This window comes from Olea europaea, chromosome 11, assembly GCF_002742605.1.
Source record: "Olea europaea var. sylvestris chromosome 11, O_europaea_v1, whole genome shotgun sequence".
In the NCBI taxonomy this organism is placed as follows: Eukaryota; Viridiplantae; Streptophyta; class Magnoliopsida; order Lamiales; family Oleaceae; genus Olea; species Olea europaea.
Window position 1 is genome coordinate 21,683,438 of NC_036247.1, and position 6,359 is coordinate 21,689,796.

Below are 6,359 nucleotides of genomic sequence, written 5' to 3' on the forward strand. Positions count from 1 at the left end.
AAAAAAAGGGAAAAGAATCGTTTAGTTTTTTATTTATTTCTAAAAAAAGCTCTTGTTATTTTTTATTATTCTTGAATCTCTGTCTCCCTGAAATGACGCAGCCCCATCATCAATGCTACAACTTCCAATAACATCCATTCATCAAGAACAAAAGGACCACAACAAGCATTTAATCTAACGGCTCAGAATTCTTCTCTGTAACAATCTTGACATTAGAAGAACCCAGCAAGTCAATCCGACATTAACCTGTAGCTCCACGTAGCCCCAAATAATCCCGACCAGCCAATCCATCATGGAAAACACTCTCTTTCTGAAGCCTTCTGCAAACCCCACCCGTAAGTATTTTGTCCTTTTGGTGTACGCTGATGAAGAGATGGATGGATGGAGTACATGAATAACAACCAAACGACAATTAAGTAGTGGAAGAGAAAGTAAAAGTTCTCACATGCCATGGATACCGTACCCTCCCCACCCCAACCCCACTATCGCCACTTGCTTCTTTAAGGTCTTCTTCTGTATAACTGTGTTCTTGAATCAAGAGTTTGGAAATTGACAATGGCGTTTCTTGATCAGTTTGATACATGAAGATAATGAAAATGAAAGTGAAAGATTCTATTGAAGAAAGAGATTCTGCAAGCTTTCTTGAGGGGTTGGATTAGGTTTTATTGGCGCACACAAACAAACAGATGAATCTCTATCCACACTGTGTCTCTACAAAACCCTAACTGTTAGATGATTTCTGTATGCGTTTATTGCAAAGGGACTTCTTTCCAAAAGTGGGCTTTCTTTAATTTTCAGATCTGATACATATGGATATATATAGCATCCTTGTCAATAAATCTATGAGTTTTGTGTCAATTTATAAGGAGGACACGATCGATAGAGTACTGACAGAAGAGAGTGAGCACACGCAGACAATTGTATAAAAAGTATACCTTTGTGGATGCGCGTGCTCACTGCTCTCTCTGTCAGCTCCCTTCTCGATTTATCCTTTCTGGTTTAATATATAGCTTTAATCATAAACCTCCGGCCCTCCACCCTTTATTCAGCCTAAAGTAGATGTGGAAAAAGCTGAAAAGAGTAAAGGAAAATAGCCGCCTGCAATTCCAAAAGCTGACGGAAAATATTATTCATTTTGATACGGCACTTCAAGCCTATCCATACACTATTGCCGCTTCAGTGTCACCACCACCACATGACACGAAGACAATACAGGCCCCTCTTTTTATGTATTATANCTATCCATACACTATTGCCGCTTCAGTGTCACCACCACCACATGACACGAAGACAATACAGGCCCCTCTTTTTATGTATTATATAACACTATTATCCCACCATATTTAACACACAAATACATGAACACACACACACACACACTTGCTTTTGTTCTTGTCGATTTGGTTTTGTTTATGCAGATTTTATTTTTCGATTTTACCTAGCTAATCGCTTATGAATTTTTTTTTTTTTTTATTTTTTTGTTTTTTCGTTCGGTTTTACCTAATCCAAATAAAAATATACCATGATTGATGGAGCCGTGGAGCGTGATTTTTTATGTTGCTTCTAGAGAGGACGAAGTGGGTTTGAGAAGGTACGCCTGGTTACTGTTCTGATTTAACGGAAAAAGTGTCGATTTCTAGGGCCATCTTGGAAATAAAATAAAAATATGAAAACCTAACTCCTTTGTTTTTCTGCCAATTTTTCTGCTTGTGGGCAAATAATTTATTACCCAATTCTTGATCCATTCCTTCAGCAATATCAGCCTTATGTTGCTCAGACAGGTTGTTTTATGCGAAATTTGTAATTTTATTTGTAAAGGTAATATGTGATTTTATATTTTATGTGAATTTTTATCTCTTAAACTATGCATATCTTACCTGTTATGTAATATTTGATTTTCTATTGTTTGCGAGGAAGCGTTCTCACTGCAAATTACAATAATATGGAAGCAACTCAAATATGGGAAGATTTTTGTTTCCTTCTATGGCCATATATACATACAGTCATGTCTATACGAACAAGAAAGGAAAATCCTTCACAGGTTTCAAATTAGCCCGATCATTTATTTTATTTCCTTTCTGGTAACGATTCCTTCGTTTTCCTTAATTTATTGTCCAATTATATAAGCCCTGATTGCGATTAATGTTTTAACAGCAGTTAATACTTGGCTTTGGGTCCAATAGACAGAAACTCGATCACTCAGGTACTGTTTCTTTATACTGGTTTGGTTTCATGCTGTGTCATAAGTTTCACATTTGTGTTGATGTTATAAGATTTTCATGTTTGTATTCTTTCTTGGGGCAGTTTGATATAGTTTTAGCTATATTAATACTTCGGAATGTTTAAACAATTGTTTGCTATATTACCCGAAGCCTGTTGCTTTTGTAGATACTAAATCTGCATTCTTTGTGTTTATATATGTTTCCTGAAAGAGTTTCGTGTTCTCTTTTATGAACTCAGTTTAATGTCTATTTGTTCTATTTGTATTTAATTGAATATTGGCCTTCAATGTTTCATCCTTAAATGCCATCGACGTGTAATTTAATGGAAAGATGGGTATTTAAATATTCTATTGATTTGTTCATGGATCATGTAGTCTAAAGAATTCTTGAAGGATATCTGCAGCGGAAGGAATTAATAAATTTTCGTGTTGATAGTACTAGTGTTATGTTCTCCATTTCGAATTTGTTGAATCTTTCAAATGATTATCATATTGACAAGGTTAAAATTAGGACGGTTTTGTGGTGGCTTAAAAAATCTAGTTATTTTGTTGGCTTTAAAAAGTGCGATCGGATCAATATGGATCAATATATAGCATCACGTAATACAGTAAAAGTTCCGACTTTATGATGACGATTGATGGTGGCGGAGGGACATGAACCTTAAATAATAAGTTCTTGGCAGTCCATGTTGTATTTTGTTTCTTTTCACTTGAAATGTCTTTAGGAATTCAATTAATGCTCGTTTGAACTAAAACATTAGTTTTGAGCCTATGTATCTGATTTGGATACTGATAAGACAGCAACCTCTTATGCTTTTCAGATTTTATTACCTGTTTGGCTCCCATTTTGTGGAAATGAAAATAGGTGGAATAGTGGTTTTTTGAAAAATGGGTGGTTAAAAAAGAAAGAAAAGTTTTTGGTTTACGAGTAATATTATTTTATGAAAGATTGTGTGGTTAAAAATTAGAGAGAGAAAAATGAAATGAAAATTAATGTGGGTCAAACGGGGGCTAATTAGTAAGACGGCTTCCACAGTGAAGATGGATTTAACTCGTATATATTATTTTAGGTTGTTACGTTGAATAATGCCATTAATCATTTGTAGACATCATCATTATCTGATTCATTGTCTAATAGAGTTTTGATGCGTTTTAAAACATTGATCAATAAATTAAGTGATCCACTGCCACACAGACCTCATGATCTCTACTAATGAGGAATAACATTATTCTTTTTTGTTGTCATGACTGAATTGATGTCTAGTTCCACTATGACCTTGAGGAGATAAGCCCAATCACTAGATAGGCAAGTTGGGCTGGCAAATGTCATATCTCTTCTTGAAATTTTTATCTGGAGATAATTGTGGAATAATAAATTTATTTTATGTCATTTTTATTATAAGAAAAACCACTTTTCAATGATCCAAGCATTGTATCAACATTTCTTAAGATGTATGATATACAACAACAAAAGCCACATTTTCAATAAAGTTATGTCAACTACCTGAATCGTTTTTCTTTAGTTTGTCTGGTTCATATCTTATCATATGGGTCCAAATTCATTCATTGCACAACTTTTATGCCAGTATTATATTCCGAGGACAACAATCTGCCAGATTTGACTATTGCAGCGTCATTAAGAATCTCAAACAATTGTAAATGTGTGAAAGTTTAATAAAATTGTAGACTATTATTTCATTAAACAACTCCACCTGAGTGTTTTGTTCCTTAATTAATGTATAATTTAGTGAGCATTTCGATGTTGTCTACTTTCCTATTTCAGTTATACGAGTGTGTAAGCCTAAGGTGAATGCCTCGCTGTCATTACTAACACCTTAGTATTATTATGTTCCTCAAATTCAATGCATTTGCTTTGATGTGAATTTCACCAAAGTTTTTTTCACATGTAATGGGAGAAAGAAGATTATTGAGACAAGGCCTTGCTCAAGTAGTAAGAGCAAATATTTACCAGGTCATTGGCCTGGGTTCAAGTCTTATTTGGGGAGATGAAAGGGTAAAATTCAAACAAAGAAAGAAGATTTATTGCCATTTCCCTAGCTTACAATGCAATTTGATTTCTTAGGCTCATTCCTATTCTTATTTTCCCCTGTGGAATTTGGGTAAATTCTAGTTGAAATGGTTATCAACCTAGATCATCTTAAAGGGATTGTACTATCAACAAGACGGTGGTGTAATCGGGTTTAGGGAAAAGTAAGTGTATGTTGTGGGACTTGATGTTTATAACTATAATATCCCTAAACTGGTAAACCAAGAAATACAATTTTGAGGACACCCAAAAAAGAGTGAAAACAGAATTGAAAAATAAAAAAATATATTGTTATAGCAATCCTAAAATTACTCGGCAGATTATAAGTACGTGTATAATACTTGATGTGAACTATGAAGCATGGAAGGTGAAATGTCCATGTCCGACATGTATCGTGTCGGATTGGACGCCGATACTCCTTAGACTCCAAGCGGTGTCTGATATTTCCTATTTTTGCACAAGTTTAACTCATTTATGTTAATATGACAAATAGCCGCTCGTTTGATTTAAAAGAGTTCACCAACAAAAACCAAAACTCAAAAAGTGATTTTTATTAAATTTTAAAAGTTTAAATTAATGTGTTCATGACGTGTTTGTGCCCACTTTTTTTTTGAAATTTATGTACCATTGTGTCTTATCGTGTCGTGGTCGTGTCCGTGTCCGTGTCCGTGTCGTGTCCGTGTCCGTGTTATGTGTTATTCTATATGTACATGTAAAATTAAATAAACTGTATATCTTGAAGTTTCTTTGCCTTCCTTCAAGCAAGGTCACAGAATTTGTAATTGGGATTTCACTCCTAATTCCCAGTATAAAGTGCAGGTTTTCCATATAGATTGACCTGGAAAAGGCTTTAAAGGATTCTACTTGGATTCAAGAATGGACATTGGACTTAGGTATGTGTCTATATACGGGTATAAAATGGACTAAGGAGAATTTTATGTTCCAATCTTTGCCTTTATGATTTTTAATAGTATCCAAGTTCGTCGCACAGAAAAATCTCAAATTTCCTAACCAATAATCTGGATTGAATTGCATTATGTTTCTAATTTACATAACTTTGTGGTATTATAAATGAAAGGTGAATAATAGGAAGTATGATACCGAATGGCAATTATTCTCACACATTGTAAAATGTTATCGAAATGTTGTCACTAACAGAACACAGTGGCAGCAGGTAATAGAACTTTAATGGTCAGTTTTGAATTAAATTTTCAATTTAGATAACTCCGGCAATCTATTTTCCCCTTTGATGATTATTTATAGATGTATCCACATTTATTCTGCTGTTGTCTGTGCTTTTGACTATGTAGATTTTAGCCGCCTGAAATGAAAAAAAAAAAAAAAAAAATTGTTTTATCTATATGATTTGCTCTTTTATCATGGTTGTACTTCTGTCATTTTCATATTTTGTTTTGGTTGGTATCTCTTTGTTCGCTTCTCTTTCTCTTTTGGCATGTGTATTCCTTCATTGTTTGTGCATGTATTTTATTTGTTTTATCTTAATCTGAATGTTGGATTAGAATACGGTAAGAAATAAGTTGTTTCCCAGTAAAGGTTATCACTAGATTTATGAATCCCAGTAAAGGTTATTACTAGATTTATGAAACTTTTAGAGTGTGTTTGATTACCAATATATTCCATAGAAAATGTGTTTTTTCCACCCAAATTCTTACTCTTGTTTTGTTTGATTGACAAAGTTTTCGAATGAAAGTATTTTCTTAGTTTTGGTCACTTGACCATTTTTTCTTGATTATATTTTCTTTTGGAAGCGTAGGATTTTATTTTCTAAAAAATTCACTCTCTCTCATCTATCCATTCTCTCATCTATCCATTCTCTCATCTACCCACCAATAAAAAATAGACAAGTAAAATATTTTTTAGATTGAAAACTAAATCAATTAAACACATTTAATTACTAATTTTCATATAAATAAGTTCTAGGTAATTGAATTGTTTAGAATTTATATTCTTTCCATACAAATTCTATACTTGCAATCAAATGTATCAAAGTGTTAAAGGAACTTGTTATCCAGTGGTAAGTCTATCAAGTCCTTTGTGCAACCATCATAACATGAATATGTACAGAAAATT

General features: G+C 33.4%; 1 long non-coding RNA gene across 2 annotated transcripts; it reads left to right on the forward strand.

The window, feature by feature from the left end:
- The first annotated feature begins 1,266 nt into the window (after nucleotides 1–1,266).
- Nucleotides 1,267–6,030, forward strand: LOC111403764. 2 transcript variants are annotated; one of them, XR_002704528.1, is made up of 4 exons: nucleotides 1,267–1,591; nucleotides 1,754–2,041; nucleotides 2,155–2,203; nucleotides 5,088–5,579. It is a non-coding gene; the product is annotated as an uncharacterized LOC111403764 (long non-coding RNA). The 2 variants fall into 2 exon arrangements; XR_002704527.1 differs by having other exon boundaries at nucleotides 1,270–2,041; nucleotides 5,088–6,030.
- Nucleotides 6,031–6,359: the final 329 nt, after the last annotated feature.